The 18,355-nt window shown below is 37.1% G+C and overlaps 1 long non-coding RNA gene across 3 annotated transcripts in view; it reads left to right on the top strand.

The window, feature by feature from the left end:
• LOC113633434 (uncharacterized) overlaps window positions 1-2,379 on the top strand; it is a 36,156-nt gene extending 33,777 nt beyond the window's left edge. For all 3 annotated transcript variants that reach the window (XR_003438200.1, XR_003438199.1, XR_003438201.1), the window contains one exon: window positions 584-2,379. This is a non-coding gene — a long non-coding RNA (uncharacterized LOC113633434). The remainder of the gene's footprint in view (window positions 1-583) is intronic.
• Window positions 2,380-18,355: the final 15,976 nt, after the last annotated feature.

The raw sequence follows: 18,355 nt of genomic DNA, 5'->3' as shown, positions 1-18,355 counted from the left end.
ATTTAAGTTCTACTCTTCTAGCAAATTTCAATTATACAATAGTGTTATCAACCTTAGTCATCATGTTATACATTAGATCCTCAGACCTTATTCCTCTTATAGCTGAAAGTTAATAGCCTTTTGCCAACCCTTCCCTATTTTCTTTATGTCCCAGCCCCTGGCTACCACTTTTCTACTCTCTCTAATAATTTTTTTGTGGGGGGAAGGTAAAGTCTTTAGGATTTTCTGCATATAAGATCATGTCATATGCAAACAGGGAAATTTTTACCTCTTTCTCTCTGATTTAGATGCCACTTTGTTTTTCTTGCCTACTTGCTCTGTCTGAAACTTCCAATACCATGTTGAATAGCAGCAATGAGAGGGGGTACCCTGGTGTTGTTTCTGATCTTAGAGAAAAAGCTTTCAGCCTTTCACTGTTGAGTCTGATGTTAACTGTGCTTGTTACAGATGGCCTTTATTACATTATTTTTATACCCAGGTGTTGAGAATTCTTATCATGAAAGAATGTTGAATTTTGTCAAGTGCTTTTTCTGCATCTATTGATAAAATTGTATGATTTTTATCTCTTTCATCTTCTTCCTAGAACCTGGACTCTAAGTTGCAGGTGGAGAAGTCATCTTGTGTTTATAAAATGACCAAAGGAATAAAAAAGAAATGCTAAGGATGGCAGAACATAAAGAGAGTAGACTGGGATTTTAGTAATATCATGGGTTTACTGCACCAGCCCTGCACTGCCTATCTATAGCCATCTTTTTTTTTTTTTTTTGTATGACAAAATAATCCCTCTTTTGGATAATTCACAATAGGTTAGTGGGTGAAATGTACAGCTATTGGAACACCTATATAGTACCCCCATGTACTATATACATATACATATACATATATATACTATATACTATATACATGTCAATGTCATACCATAAATCAGTTATTTATTTTCTTACCTCTTTATCTTTGCTAATTTTTTCTCTCCAGTTAGATGATTATCTCCTTGTGGGTGGGTATGATCTTATATGTCTTTATCAATATTTTATCATTATTCTTAGACACTGTTAGAGGCATCTAAGTAATTGAGTGCAACTAACACGCAATTATATCAATCAGCCAGTAACTATGTAATAATATAAACTATGCATCCAGAATAATAGAGATCATGCAAGCTGGGGGAGTTTGCATTTTGGAGTAGTTTTATTTTTATACTAGAAGTCAGATCGTTGCATATGGGTTTTTAATGTACTTGTTTTAAAATGGTCGTTGAGTCTTTTCATACATTAGATTGTTATATTTCAGTATTTAATTTCATTATATTTTGCATTAAAGGAGTGCTTGTAATTTCAGCAGCCAGTGTTAAAAACAGAATAATTAGATGATAGAGTCAGGCAACCTTATAAAACCTATTTAAACTATATCTTAATGTAGTTCTTATTATGGGATAAATCATATAATACTATGAAGATATTCTTGCATTTCCAATGCAAATTTGAAAGAAATATTCTTTCATTAGCTGTGTAAGAAGCCATTCCTGCAATTCAGGAAGTCAAGAAACTGAAAGCCTGGGTGTTGGATGAATTATCTATATAGAGTTAAGTTCACCAAGATGATAAGAGTAAATGATAGAGAGGGAAAGAGTGAGCCAGGTACTAAAGTGACTGATGAATGAAGAAGATTGATCAAGAGGTAAAAAACAGCAAAATGAAAGTCAGCAAGGGATATTGTCAAATGATTATGTATTGGTATCAAGTATTATTATTAAAAGCATTATTTTATTAAAGTTTTGATTTTTCTTTCCAATAATTATTTATGAAAGTAAGTTTAAGTTTCTAAATTAATGGTTTTCTTTTATTTGTTCTTTATTTTGAATTTTATTATATTTTGACTATATAACATGGCCTGTTTAATTCCATTTAGTAGAACTTCTTTGTGGCTTAATACATGGTCAATTCTTATCAGTGTTTCACTGTTGTTTTAAAAGAATATCATTCTCATTTTGAGGGGTCTAGAGTTTGATATATAGCTCTTGAGTTCATCTTACTAATTATATTATTCAGAGAGTGAGGAAATCAAACCCACAGTTTAACTCATTTTGTATTAAACGCAGAATAATATGTGTATGCTATTATATAGTTTGTTGTGTGGAAGAAAACTTGAAAATTTAAAAAATTTGAAAGATTAACCCTGTGATTCTGACTTTAAAATATTACTTGATGCTGTTTGTTATTTTAAGCTGAAAGTTGTTAAGAGAATTTGCTTAAATTTTAAAAGACTATTGAAATATTTTAAAATAATTTGTAATTAACTCTAAATAGTTGTGTAAAAGCTAAGGAGGATTTGCCTAGTAGTGTTGTGTATGTATCTGCCCGATCAAGCACTTGAAGTTCTTCAAAAGAAAATAAAATATACTAATCTAAATGCAGTTCAAAATGCTTAAGGAAATCAATTAAGTCCATGAATTAAATGGCTTAAGTGTAATTTAGTCCATTCTACATTAGTTGGCCATACATTAATTAAAGATTTTCCTGAAAATTATTGTTCTTGTTTTACATAAAATTTACTAGATTTATAGATAACATGAAAGAATCTTTAAGTGAATTTGAATTTAAAAGCTTAAGGGAAATTTCAGCACTTTTTTTGTGTCCTATTTTTTTTTCTTTTTTTTAAATTGAAGCATAGTTAATTTACAATATTACGTTAGTTTCAGGTGTACAATGTTTTTCTAGATTAAACTACATTTAAAGTTATTATAAAATAATAGATATATTTCCCTGTGCTGTACAATATGTCCTTGATGCTTATTTATTTTATACATAGTAGTTTATATCTCTTAATCCCCTGCTCCTATCTCGTTCCTCCCCCCTTCCTTCTCCCCACTGGTAACAACTAGTTTGTTTTCTATATCTGTGACTCTGTTCCTGTTTTGTTATACACACCCATTTGTTTTATTTTTTAGATTCCACATATAAGTGATAACACAGAGTATTCGTCTTTCTCTGACTTATTTCACTAAACATAGTGCTCTCTAGGTCCATCCACGTTGTTGTAAATGGCAGAATTTCATTCTTTATTGTGGCTGAGAAATATTCCATTGTATAGATATATACCCCATCTTCTTTATCCATTCATCTTTTGATGGGCACAGGTTGCTTCTATCTTGGCTACTGTAAATAATGCTGCTATGAACTTTGGGGTGCATATATCTTTTCAAATTAGAATTTTCATTTTCTTTGGATGTATATACCAAGTGAAATTGCTGGATCAGTTCTATTTTTAGTTTTCTGAAGAGCCTCCAAACTGTTTTCCACAGTGGCTGCACCAACTTACAGTCCCACCAAGAGTGTACTAGGGTTCCCTATTCTCCATATCCTTGCCAACATTTGTTATCTGTAGACTTTTTGATGATAGCCATTTTGACTGGTGTGAGGTGATATCTCTTTCTGGTTTCAATTTGCAGCCAATTTCAGTTTTAAATTGGGAAATTTATTATACTGAATACTTAAATTCCATGTAATTCTAAATAGTCTTTTCTGGGCACAAAATCCCTCCTTGAGCATCAGAAAACTCCCATTAATGAAAGCTAATATTTTTAATACGAAGTCCAGAAATGGGGGTGGGTGGATATGGCTTTATAAACAAAGAACCATAGAAGAAATCTCAGTGAAAGACTTCAGGGAAAATGACAACATGAACACAGGTGTCATAGAATCCTCCCATCCTCAACTGAATTGAACAAAGGAATGCAAACATAGAGAAGCTGTACACAACACCAGAAAGAAGACTATCTGTATCTTACAAAATTTCATGAAATTTTACTAGATCCATTTGCAAATGGGACCAAAATTAAAGGAAGCTATCAAGGGGTCAACAACACTTCCATTTAAGAAAGTAGAATGGTTTCATGAAGCAAATGGACAGATATCCTGGAAAAATACCATCCTCTAATTTTGAGGGGCCAGGGCTGGAAGCAAAGGGCAGGGGGCCCTGGAATGGGTCAGGGGAATCTTTCATTTAAAGTCTCTTTTACCACCACAGATCAACAGAGTTTGGAAGCAGAATGGGCACCCTTGGCAGGAAGCTGATTCTCCCATCCCTGTGGGCTCCTTCAGGAAGGAGACTAGACAAGGGCTCATCATGTGGCTGAACTTGTTCCAAATAGTGCAAATCATTGGGCAAATATGAGAGGGGAGGAGTGATGTAAAATGTTGAATGGAAGGGTTTTTGGATCTGGAAAAAAATGCTTGAGTTGGGGATTGGCTCAGAATCATAGGGAAAGGGCGAAGCTCTGCTCTTGCGCTGATTTTTTTTCATGTTGATCCTAACTATCCGTACTAAAAATTAAGGCCTAAAATTTACTTTCCTACTTCCTCCTGTGCTTGCATTATGGATGTCCAGGTCCTATCTAGTTAGAGTTCTAGAGTATGGAATTATGGAATTGGGAAGTGAGTGGGTGGGAACTTGGTCTACACCAGACCCTCTTCAATCTTCTGTTGACTGTAGAATCTCTGCTTTTCAATGTAGACCTGAGAACCTGAGAAGGTGGTGTGTGATTGGCTTCTTTGTGTGCACAATAGAGTAATGAAGCTTACTGGGTGTAAAGCACACAGCAGACACATAAACACTTCAGTATATGCACTAATTAATGCATGTGAATCTGTGGTGGGTGGGAGTAGGTAGGCAGCCGGGCCAAGGGAGATTGTGGAGAGGCCAAACAGCACTATCACCTTGATGGCTGATGTTAATAAAAACCAATGACATTTGTCTCTTTGTACTATAAAATGGATATATGTCAATTCATCCATCCTCAGTCTTACTGATGCCAGTTTACTCCTGCAGTAAATTACAAGAGAATAACCAATATTATCTTATGAATGTAACTATTACCAAATCCTACTTATTACCGGGGAAAGCAATTCATAGGCTTTTTTACCCCATGTCTTTGCCACGACCATGGCTGAAATCAGAGTGTAGTCTTATTATGAAGAATTGGTCATATACAACTGTGTTTGACATTTTTAATTGTTTTCTGGTTCTTTACTTCTTTGGCTGAAAGATCAAGTGGCAGCTAAGTGATTTATACGACGCGTAAAATCGTGACTGAGAAAAGATCTACTCAGTGTCTGCTTTAAAGTAACAGTGTGGTTTAGTGGGAGGGGCAAAAGCCCGGGGCAGAAGGACCTGCATTTACACTCTGGCTTTGCCACTAACTAGTGTGTGATTTTACATAGGTTGTTTGATTTTTCCAAGTCTGTTTCCTCACCTGGAAATGTGGTAACTCTAACGAGTAATTGTAAGAATTAAAATTTTAAATTAGACAGCAAAAATCCTCTAACATAGTACCTGAAACATAAAAAATGTTCAAAAACACCAACTATCCCTTAAAATAGCTTATAATTTATTCCAGAGGATGTCAATAGCTCCTGTCTTTACTTGTTGATTTTCAACTGTGTATAGACCCCAAAACCCAGCTGTAAATTATGCAGAGAAAGAATAATTCCCAAACATCTGAAAACCCTTCTATTCTAATGCCATTCCTCAGTCCTGGGTATTTGGATATCTATTTACTTTTTAGGGATTAAGGTGGGATGTCTCAAAGGGCAAATGATGCACTTTTTAAAGACAGAGATTAAGTTTTATTGCATTATTTTCTAGTGGCTAAAACTCTTGCCAGGCATTTTGCTATATTCTGTCTTTATATGAGAAATGCATATTAAAGTAAGGGGATTGGGGGTATAGAGAATAAGGGAGAAATCAGGAGGAGAAAAGTGAGAGCAACAAGAAACACTCTTTCTTTCTGTCTTAAGTTATTTTTGCGCATTCACATAGGCAGAGTGTCTAAGAGCGTGGCCTGTATAACTGGCTTCTTGATATGCACAGTTTAGTAGAGTTATGAAGTTTAATGAGTGTGAAGCAGCCAGCAAACACACCCAACTCCTTCAGCATATGCACTAATTAGCATATGTGAGAGAAGAGTCGTTGGGGTGGAAAGAGCTCTCCAAGGGAGATTGGGGCAAGACGGAGCAGCCTTGTGATTTTGAGAGCTGATTTTTTTAAAAAACAGTGATAGTTTGTCTCTTTTGCATTCAACAAATTCCTATAAAAGCTGGTAATACCCATAATAATTTAGTTTATATGTCAGACCCCGTAGGTATTTTGTAAGCTCCTTTAAGGCAGTTTCTATGTCTTATTTCTCTCTGTACAACCATCCCCTAGTATAGGCACTCCATAAATGTTTGATGGATAAATGAATAAATAAATGAATGAACACGAAGTTAAGTAGACTGAAGTTACTGAGCTGAATGTGTTCTGCAATCCTGAAAAGCTGACTGTAACTTCAGTAAAATATCTTAAGAGGCTACCTCTGTCCATTTACTTGTCTAGAGAAATATTGTCCCTCACTATCACAAACTGGAGAACCACAGACTTAATCTGTGAATAATGCATGTATGCCTGTATGTGTTTTAAAAATTTAAGTTAGCTACAGGTGGAAGTTGGGATATCATATATCATAAAAGTTTGGATTTGTGTGGTTTCCTTGATTGGCTCTTGACTGATGCACCATTTCTCTTGAAAAAAGAAAAGACTTGGCTTTGGTAGGTCAAATGCTTATGTGAAAAAATTTGGCCAGACCTAAGTTGTGACTACCCTCTCTGGATGGGACATGTAATTTGTAATTCACCATCATCCCTATCTACTCACTTTACTCATTTACGTTCCCTACTTGATCCAGAATAGCTGGTTGAGTTTGTGATCTCTGCACCAGATGATGGCCTGGTTAAAAAAGGGGCATCCAAGGAAGAAGGGGATACCTTACTCTCTTCCAGAAACACTGTGAGGTGTTTGATTGGACCTGATGAGGATCTGTCTGGTTGGGGTTACAGGGAACGAACACCTGCAGAGCAGCTGCATTTGGGGACAAAGCTGATACAACTGTTTTTGCACTGAGAAATGGAGGGAAAAGAAATGAAAGATTCCAAATTCCATTTCATTAGGCTGCATAATGGTCCTTTGTGGTCAAGAAGACCAGTCTTTCAGCGGACAGGGGGTTGCAATGAAAGAACTTGGTTTCTGAAGGGGGAAGAGCAGAATGGAGTTGGGCTGAGATTGTGCTCAGTCTAAACTATCGCATACAACCCTCTGGTTCTTAGAAGTCAGCCAATTCAATTTACTTACATTTGGCTTCCACTTTCAAAAACGCATACATTGGATGATGCAATCGTGTTATATTAGATTCATTAATATTTTACAGTGACGCAGCAAAGAGCAGGCCAAGTACCTTAGACACATGAGATTTATGACCAGTGATTAATCTTGTAAAAATAATGAATTGCCACTGAAAAGGGGGAAAGAACAGATTCTTCCCCAAAGAATCTAGCCCTCTCATCTGATGGATGGGTATTTCTTTTGAGAAAAACAAATAGAAAACATTTGGAATCTAAAAAATCTCTTTCCGAACACCAACAGTTAACATCTTCCAAAACCCACTTGGTGGGTACAGTTGGCAAAACTGAATTTGCCCTCTCACCTTAAGAATATTAGCAAACTGCAATGGGTTCCCTCCAGAAGAAATGTAATATTCTCGTGCTAGGACTTTCCAGCAGGAATACAGCTTCTACAGTTGGCAGGCTCTAACTGACACTCACAAATAGGTCCAGTTTGAAAGATGAGGATTCAGGATGCAGTGAACAGCATATTTTTCTTATTACTTTTTATGTGTATCTAGCTTTTTGGAAAAAAATTTTCAAATGTCCCTGAAACTGAAACTCAAATGGCTTATAAAAACCATTCCTTTATTTTTTCTCTAATGTTACTTTTTTCCCCTGTGACTTGAAAAGAAAGGGGAAAATGAAATTAATTATGTTTTAGATTAAAAGGAAAAGTAATTTTGAGTTTTTGAGGAGGAAAGCTGTGTAGCAGGTTGGCTAAATCTATACATAGTCACATACATGCTGTATCCCTGGTAGTACTCTTACTCATTATTATCATGTTTTTAAATGAAAAACTCACCTTTTCTGAAGTGGTATTACCTATGGTTCATTGCCTTTTTTTTTTGAGCTTTATATAAAAATTCAGGGGAGTCTTGCTTCACTGGTTTTTCCTGAAAGAAAACATTTCCTTTGCAGCTTGGAATTAAAAAATGCAACTATTGGAGTTGTTTTCCTTTTCCTTCCTCTAAAACCAAGAAACATATTTTTCTTTCTGCACTGAGACTATTACTGAACTATCAGATGACCAGTGAGTCCTGAAACCAAGATATTTATAGTCTGTAAATATTTTTATGGTGGTAGTGGTGAAGAAAGGGGTGGTCTTCCCTATACACACAGACTGCCTTATAATTTTTTTTCTATCATTTAAAAGTAACCGATTTTTCCTGCAATGAGAGCAAAGCAATCTAAGTTTCTGCTGGGATAATATGTGGTTATTTTCTTTTGTTGCAATCTCAGACATTGTGGATCTGTGAATTTTACAGATTATAGATTGATTTTTATGGTTCTTTTTCATAGGTATTGAGAAATAAAAAAGGTTTATAAACATAGACAAATTTATATTTCAAACATTACATTTTTTTCTGTACCAGTTTTATCTCAGAGCATGTAGTACTGGCAACAAAGTAACTCAGGAGTTTACTTTAAAAAGCTTTGGTTTGCACATCAAAGACAATTTAATGATGTATAAGTCAGCTCTGCTTTGGTAACAAATAATCCCTCAGTCTCAGTAACGTAGAACAGCAAAGGTGTCTGAGGGTCAGCTGTGGCTCTGCTGCCAGTGTCGTCTTATTCTAGGATTCAGGATAAAGGAGCAGCTCTTATTTGAAACATGTCATTTTCATATCTAAAGAAAAAGGGCAAGCATCATGGCTCTTAAAGCTTCTGCTTTGGTGTGACATGGCTCACACATGCTGTTGATCACAGAAAATTGCACAGCCAAGATGGATATCAGTGGGGCAAGGAGGTGTGTTTCTCCCACAAGAAGTCACTGCATACTCCATGGCAATGGATAAGATAATTACGCTAAAGGAAAGGGGAAGCAAATCATTGAAAACCACAGTACAATCTAACAGGATAAGCAAGAGGAACTTCCATAAACCCATCATCAGTCAGTCCAGGGTGCTTCCAGTTTCCACCCTACTTCCATGATTTAAATTAGGATTCCCCCTGCTGTGAAGAATACATCCAGAGTTCCTTCGTCCTGTCGTTTAATGTGCACTCAGGATATTAAGAAATAAATTTTATTATTTGCATAAGCAGAGAAGACTCAGAAGGGTCAAAATTCTAAAAGAAAGCATTATAATGTAGCTCATAACTGGAGATGCCCAAAAGTATTGCTTAATGTTTCTAATTTCTTCTATCTTCTCTTATTCTTTTTCTCTTTCCTTCTGTCTTCCAACCTCTCTTCTTCTCCCTTTCCCAAAGTACATAAATTTTACTTATTATATCTCTCCTGTTTTCTTAATTTCTCCTTTCTTATTTCCTTTTCTCTTTTCATTTTATCAACTCATTCCTTCAATTAATTAATATTACCTCCTAAACACATCTAGGATACCAAGATAAAACATAGTCCCTACCTCAATTTATGAAATAAGAAAGTCCTTCTAAGTCTGTCCAAGGTATTTTTTTAAATATAAATTTATTTATTTTTGGCTGCATTGAGTCTTCATTGCTGTGCACGGGCCTTCTCTAGCTGCAGCGAGTAGAGGCTACTCTTCCTTGTGGTGCACAGGCTTCTCATTGCAGTGGCTTCTCTTGTTGTGGAGCACGGACTCTAGGTGTGCGGGCTTCAGTAGTTGCGGCACGTGGGCTCAGTAGTTGTGGTTTGTGGGCTCTAGAGCACAGGCTCAGTAGCTGTGGTTCACGGGCTTAGTTACTCTGTGGCATGTGGGATCTTCCCTGACCAGGGATCGAACCCATGTCCCCTGCATTGGCAGGTGGATTCTTTTTTTTTTTTTTTTTTCTTTCTTAGCAGTACGCGGGCCTCTCACTTTTGTGGCTTTTCCCGTTGCGGAGCACAGGCTCCGGACGCGCAGGCTCAGCGGCCATGGCTCACGGGCCCAGCCGCTCCGCGGCATGTGGGATCTTCCCGGACCGGGGCACGAACCCGTGTCCCCTGCATCGGCAGGCAGACTCTCAACCACTGCGCCACCAAGGAAGCCCGGCAGGTGGATTCTTAACTACTGTGCCACCAGGGAAGTCCCTCCAAGGTACATTCTGACTCTGAATTTCTATGATTATTTCCTCCCCAGGGTATGCAGATTTGTAGGAGAGATATATAAAGCTTGCTATAATACAAAGTAAAATGTTTTAAGTGCTGAGATAAGGTAATTGATAAAGTGCTATGAAAATCAGTAGAAGGAGATTATTTTTAGGATGTGTTGGCAATAGGTAAGTCTCATTACCTAAATTTTCTAATCATTTCCTCTTTTAAAATTTTCATTCCAAGACTGACTTTCCCTCTTTCAGATATTTTATCCTTGGTAACCAGCCCAGGGCTCTGAATAATGTTCTTATATACCAGGAGTTTTGTTTGTGAGTTACAGAAACACAACTCAAACCGACTTAAGCAGAAAAATGGAATGTACTATCCTGTAAAATGGAGATGTGTCTGGCCTATACGCATGGAATCTAGATGTTTAAATGATGTCATTAAGAATCTATTCCTCTACCTTGGGTTTTCTTTTCTTGGTGTTGGCTCTGTTTATAAGCAGGCTCTCTTCTCATGGTTCGAAAACAGCCAGCAGACTTCCATCCTCCCAGGTTAGCTGCCTCAGCAGTTCCAGCTCCTTCAGGAGTTCCAGCAAAAGTTTTACTTTCATTGGTCTGTCTTGGAAAACAGTGCCACTCCTGAATCGATTACAGTAACCAGGTGAATGGAATTGTTCAGTTAGTCAGTCTGGGGTCTCCGTACCACTCTTGGAGCTTGGAGGAAGGTGAGTCTTCCTTATAGTGTGTGTTTCCTTATTAAGGAAAATAAGATGGCTACTTGAGAGGAAGGGAGTGAAAAATAGACATGCAAAAACAACAGATATCTGTTACGTAGTAGGGGCTTAATAAAGCATTTTGATGAAAATGATGGTATTGTTATTGACTTTATTCATTATATAGGCATGTATGTATGCAAACAGAATCCTCCAAGTTTTCTCCCGAAACTTTATTGTCCTTAGCCTTGTCTTCTTACCTCATTCACAGTCAATCCTATACCCTGCAGGTATCGTCAAGCTTGTTTTTTAGTATTTCTTTAAACACATTAAAGCATAGTTGTTTTATAGTTTGCTTGATTACACCAATATTTGTAGTCTTTGTGGGTCCATTGTCTGTTGTTTCTTGTCCACAGTGATTTTTGTGTGTGTATGCATCTGGTTCTCTTGTATTTTGTGCTGGTTATTGTATCTGAAAAATTATTTCTAGAAATAATGTGAATTCAGGATGAATGTATTTTTTTCCCTGGACAGGTTTTAAATTTGTTCCTGCCAGCTCCTATTTAATTCCTCAACTAATGTGAACCTTGCCTTTGAATTTCTATTTCCCTTCCCACAAGACACCCTCACTTTACTGAGAAAATGAAAATTCACGTTTTTGTGTTAGGCAAATAGCCTCAGGATGAAAGTGGTTTTGTGTTCACTTACCATCCTGGGTTCTTGTTTGGCCTGTTATTTCTTACTATCTTCTTAGCTCTTTGTGGCTATTAGAAAGATGTTTATTATATTCATCATTTTTAGTTGTTTTCAGCTGGAGAGTTGTTCAGATAGCCCAGCCTGCCATTCCTAGGAACTGGAAGTCTTCTTCCTGAAAACCCTGGTCAATGCTTCGTCATTCCTGATCCTTTCTTTCTGTGTCCACTCTCCCAGTTTTCTGCCCCTGTCCTTTCACTGTACTTTGCTTATGAATAGGTCTTACTGGAATGTAATAGACAAACCTATGTTTCTTTTTAAATAATTAATTAGTTAATTAAATTTTGGCTGCATTGGGTCTTCGTTGCTGCGCGCGGGTTTTCTCTAGTTGCGGTGAGCAGGGGCTACTCTTCATTGCGGTGCGTGGGTTTCTCATTGCAGTGGCTCCTCTTGTTGTGGAGCATGGGCTCTAGGTACGCGGGTTTCAGTAGTTGCAGCATGTGGGCTCAGTAGTTGTGGCTCGCGGGCTCTAGTGTGCAGGCAGGCTGAGTAGTTGTGGCACACAGGCTTAGTTGCTCCGTGTCATGTGGGATCTTCCCCGACCAGGGCTCGAACCCATGTCCCCCACACTGGCAGGTGAATTCTTAACCACTGCGCCACCAGGGAAGTCCCAAACCTATGTTTCTTGATGTGACATCATGGATCAACTTTTCATGATCTTTGGTACATATCTTTCTTTCTCTACCTTGAGATTGATGGTATGGGGCGCTTCCAGTTTCTCCAAAAAATGATCTTCTTGGTCCATTTGGACTCTGGTGTATTTCCAGGATAACCAATCTTAAATTATTTCTACCATCTTAAAGCATGATAAAAATTAGACTGTTACAGAGGCAACGGGTACCAAATATACAAATAATGTTGCATATTTAGAATTGTATTACATACATGTTTGCATACATAGTATTTCCTTTACTTCCTGTCCTGCTTGGGGAACATTTACTAGCCTTTTACTTGTTATTGTTCTTATAATCCCCTTAGATTTGAGATTTTCCCCCCAAATTTCTCCTTGGCTTTTTCATTGGTTCTTTTCCACTATACCCCTTAAATTTAGTATATATTTTCAAGGTTTTATCTTTGGATTTTTGCCTCCTTACCCAAGCAATCTCTTCTATTCCTACAGCTTCAATTGTACTCTATATGTACCTTATAATCAAATTTTACACCTAGCTATGGCCTCCGTAAGGTGCTCCAGTTCCACATTTTAATGATTACTGACTATCGCTACCAGGATGTTGCCCTTGTTTTAAAATTCTACATTTCCAAAATTGTATTATCTTTCTCCTCCAGACTCTTTTTCAGGATTATATTTTTTGGTAATAACATTAACATTTACCCAGTCTTCCAAAATAGAAACTTCAGCAACATCTTTGCCTCCTACCTCTCCCCATTCACACATTTAATTGATCAAATCCTTCCTTCCCATTTCCACTAACATTGCACTGGTTTAGTTTCATACATATGTATGTATACAGGTATATATAGTCGATACTCATGATTTGTAGATTCTGTATTTGCAGATTTGCCTACTCACGAAAATTTATTTGTAGCCTCAAAATCAGTATTCCTGGTGCTTTCTTGGCCATTTGTGGACATGCACAGAGTGGCAAAAATTTAAGTCACCTGATGTTCATATTCCCAGCTGAGGTCGAACAAGCGGCATTCTGCCTTCTTGTTTCAGCTCTCATACTGTGAACAAGTATCTTTTTGTGATCTATTTAGTGCCAGATTTTTTTTTTTTTTTAAAGAAGATGTTGGGGGTAGGAGTTTTTATTAATTAATTAATTTATTTTTGCTGTGTTGGGTCTTCGTTTCTGTGTGAGGGCTTTCTCTAGTTGCGGCGAGCAGGGGCCACTCTTCATCACGGTGCGTGGGCCTATCACTATCGCGGCCTCTCTTGTTGCGGAGCACAGGCTCCAGGTGCGCAGGCTCAGCAGTTGTGGCTCACAGGCCTAGTTGCTCCGCAGCATGTGGGATCTTCCCAGATCAGGGCTCAAACCCGTGTCCCCTGCATTGGCAGGCAGATTCTCAATCACCGCACCACCAGGGAAGCCCTAGTGCCAGATTTTTCACATTTAAAAATTTTTTGTTGGTAATTTGTTTAGAAAGGTCCCCACGTGTAGTGTTGAAGTGTTGTCTAGTGTCCCCCAGTGCAAGAAGGCTGTGATGTGCCTTACTGAAAAAATACGTGTTAAATAAGATTCATTCAGGTGTGAGTTTATAGTGCTGTTGCTATGAGTAGGATGTTAGTGAATTAACAATACATATTAAATATGGTGTCTTTAAAGGAAAATACACATAAAACAAGGTTATGTATTGATTGGTTGATGAAAAGTGATCAGAGACTTGCAGGAATCTTATTTCTCCAAGGAGCAATGGGTCAGTATTTGCTAATTCTGTGTTCATGGTGACTTTGTAGAACACAACTACCATAAATAATGAGAATCAACTGTGTGTGTGTGTGTGTGTGTATATATATATATATATATATATGTGTGTGTGTGTGTGTGTGTCATATATAATATAGTCACATATCATATATATATAATTGACCTCTGAACTGGCTTCCCTCCAATACATTTTCAGTACTGCCAAAGTAATTATCTTCCTAAGGTAGAATTGAATATGTTACAACTCCTGCTTTAAAAAATTACTCAGTCCGTATTGAAGGTAAAATTCCTATTCATTACCATGGAAGTCCATTCACTTACAATCTGACTGCTATCAACTTTGCCAGTCTAAACCCTTATCTTCCCTCCCTTCATGCCCCACTCCATTAGCACATTGGTTTATTAGCCAGCTATTTCCCTTTATATCTTGGCTTTCCCTCTTTCTATCACTTTTGACTTAAACGCCCTTTCCTGCTTCCCTGATAAAATCCTACTTAGCCTTCAAGACCAAGCTTATGTATCATCTCTGGTGAAGCTTTTCTTGATACTCACACAACAGCAGCAATTGCTCTTTATAGGTATTTCCAATTTACCTTTATCACTGTTGCAGAGGGAGTTACAAATATGGAAATAGAAAAGGCTAGAATGAACTCTGTGCTGTTGGATTGGAATGAGGGGTGTATATAAAGAACTCATGATTTTAACTCTGATGCTGAGAAGAAGTAGAAGCTATGACATACCAGTAGAATTGCATATACCAAGTACCCAGGTCTTGGTTTCTAAATATAATTCTCCACTAAAAGGAACCAGGGCTGCTTGGAGAAAAGCAGGGCTTATTCCAGGGCTGGAACAGGGAAAACACAAGATAAGTCTGGAAGTTATGGTTGCGCCTAAAAGTGAAAAAGTCCTTAAAGAATCTTTGAAGCACAGAACCCAGCTTAATATTCTCCACAGGCCAAATTTGGGTCAAACTGAGACTCAAAATAAAAGTAGTAACACAATATAACACACTGAGCAAACTAAGAATCTATGAGTCCATACTGATATCAGTCAATTGATCAGGGAGAAGAGAAAGCTTTTCCTTACAGTAGAATAATAAATGTAAATAATAAATAATAATAATAAATGTAGAAGAAATAATGGAGTTAGAAAATCACCATTTGACAACCATCAGAGTAATAAGTGATTTACCCTCTTTACATCACAGTAATTAATTATCAATTAATAAATCATTAATGGATGACAAAAGTAGGGGTTAAAGTTTGATGAGAAAGAGGATATTTACATAATCCAATATGTTTCCCACAAATTAATTATTAATCTCAAAAGGAAAAATAGTGACTTTACCGTGTAAAATCCTGGCAGACAACATCTTAATCAAGTAGTAGGTAATAGGATAGATCAGCAGAATGTTCCTCTTGATATGATGCCCTGAGAAGGACACAGCATCAATTTTATAGTATTCTTCCCCAAAAAGGCATAACCTCAATTTAATTATGAGGAAATATTAGACAAATCCAAACTAAGGGGCATTCAACAAAATAGAATGTGTTTTTCAAAAATATTAATGACAAACAATGACAAAGAAAGACTGAGGAACAGTTCCAGGCTAAAGAGGACACTGAGGCATGACAACTAAACGCAGCATGTGATCCTGGACTCAAGCCCGGGCTGAGGAATCAGTGGCTATAAAGGGCATATTGGACAACTGAGAAAATTTGAATATAGACTGTGAATTAGGTAACGATATTTTATCAATGTTAAATTTCCTAATTTTGATAATGTTGAGGTTATATAAGTGGATGTTCTTGTTCTCAGGGAGTATACACTGAAGTATTTAGGACTAACAGACCATATTTAAAACTTACTCATCAATGGTTTAGAAAAAATAGGTATAGCTGTAGAGATAAAGTGACTGAAAAACAAATGCAGTAAAATTTAAATTATTAATGATGTTTGGAAAAGAGTATGTGGGAGTTTTTTGAACTTGCATCAAAATAAATGTTAACATAAACACTTAGGGAAATAAAGACAATCCTGCGTATTTGCTTTTTATTGTTTATATTTTCCCAGTTAGCATATAGGCTCCATAAGGATCTTGTCTTCCTTTCTCACTGCTGTATCCTCAGCACCCATAACAGTGTCAAAATATAGGGCTTCAATCATTATTTGTTGAGTGAATAAAAGAAAAACAAAGACAAGTAACAATAAAGTGGATTCCCATGCCTTTAATTTTTTTCTCTCCTGAAACTTTACTAAATCTTAAGTGAAATGAGTTTTTCAAAAGTTTTTCAAAACTTAAGTGAAATAAGTTTTTCAAAAGTTTTTCAAAAGGGGAGAAAATACACAAGGGAAGGAAGAATTAAAGACAAGACAATAACTGCCACCCCTCAACCCTCCCTCTTTGCAGAATATTGGAAAACTTTGTTCTGGGAAATCTAACCAAACCTAGTGAAAACAGTTAAATAAACTATATTTTGATTCTTTCCAATAAATGCCTCAGTCCGTTTGCTTACGGTCTGTATTTACCATACAGTAAAGCTCAAGTTGGCAAGCATCACCCAAGTGGTAAGAATCGTTTTTCAAAGATCAGCTTGTTAGTCTCTCACTTTGAAATATAAGCAAATAGCCAAGAATTTAAAATATCAAGAAAAGCCTCAAAGATGAAAGATAAAGACCAAAACAAACAACAACTTGGAATAAACAAGACTATGAACAGTAAAGGAAATTTTAAAATCAAATAAGAGAGCTCTTGGAAATTAAAAACAAAGTGAGAAGAGCAATGGAAAACTCATTAGAAGACTCAGACGATGAAGTTGAAGGAATATTCCAGAAAATAGAGAAAAAATACAAAGAGATGAAAATAGGAGAGAAAATATAGGAAAATTAGAGGGCCACTCTAGGATGTCCAATATGTGAACAATAGGTATTCCCAAAAAAGGAGGAGAGAAAAATGGGTGTGTGTGTGTGTGTGTGTGTGGTGGGGTGGGGAAGGGGTGGAATCATACACCAAATAATTAAAGAACATTTATAGAACTGAAAAATATGAATTTTATGGTTAAAAGGGCCATCAAACCTCTAACAATATCAATGAAAAAATATCCATGACAAAGTAGTTTCAGTGAAATTTCAGCCCTTCAATCTTCTGGGAGTGGGCTTCAGACAGGAACATGAGAAAGAATCAGTAATTAGAATGGTTTTGGCCTTCTCGAAGCAATATTGCAAAGTAAAAAAGCAATGGAGTCATGTTTTCAAACTACTAAAGAAACATGATTTCAATATAAAATTTTATATTATCCAAATAGTCAGTTGTGAGAGTAGAATAGGGACATTTCTGACATGCAAAAGTCTCAAAAAAATTTTACCCCTATACAAAATTTTTCAGGAAACTCCTGGAGAATGTCCTCCACCACAATGAAAGGTTAACTAGGAAAGAGGAAGACATGGGACACAGGAAACAGAAAATCCACCAGAGGTGAAAGAAAAAGGGAATCCCCAGGAAGATGGTAAAGGGACATCCCAGAATGACAACTGTGTATCAGGCACAAAGGGTAACCAGTCCAGCAGAAGTATGCCAGAGCCTTCAAGAGGAACTTGAAGAAAATGAAACTGATGATCTACTTGGTAGGTAGGAACCTAAGAGGTTATTAAGATGACCCGAAGAATGTTTGGGTTCAGTTTTTTATAAGTCACAGAAAACTCTGCAGAGGAGAAAACAAGGTAATGATAATTTCAGAGAAAACAAAAAGTTGCACAGGAAAGTAACAGTAGTCCAGTTTACTGCATGACTCAGCTCTGAATAACATAGTCAGACATAGCCACTCAATATTGATCTAGCCATATTTGAAGGATGGGGTTGGTGGGTGGGGGGAGGATGGTGTGTAGGAAAGAAACAGGAGGAAAAGGGAATAAGTTCTCATATTTAATAGTGGAAAAATCAATTGATAATAGTTATATCAGCCATGGTTCAGTCAGGAGAGCAGAGTCACTGGGTGTTACAGATGGAATGATTATAGGAACTAGATCTTATATGATTGTGAGAAGAGCTGAGGAAGGGAAGATCTGGAAGGAAAATTGGAGGGAAAAAGAGGAGTCACTAATATGTCTGAGAAGCCAAGTGTGACCAACCACCATAGTGTGATGGCAAAGGGGGAATTTGTGGAGAGGTCTCTGGAAATCTACTGCCTCTGCAGCTGGTCATCTAGTAGTGGGCCTGGGGGCTCTGGATAAGCAGAGCGGCATTCAGAAGAGCAGGATGTAGAGCAGAGCGAGTTTCAAGCTGGTACCTGCTGTATACCTAGGCTTCTGTCTG

The sequence above is a fragment of the Aethalodelphis obliquidens genome, unplaced genomic scaffold, assembly GCF_003676395.1.
Source record: "Aethalodelphis obliquidens isolate GAN/ISIS:26980383/991018 unplaced genomic scaffold, ASM367639v1 scaffold39, whole genome shotgun sequence".
NCBI lineage: Eukaryota > Metazoa > Chordata > Mammalia > Artiodactyla > Delphinidae > Aethalodelphis > Aethalodelphis obliquidens.
Note: the sequence above shows the minus strand (reverse complement) of the source record. Positions and strands in the feature narration are given on the sequence as shown.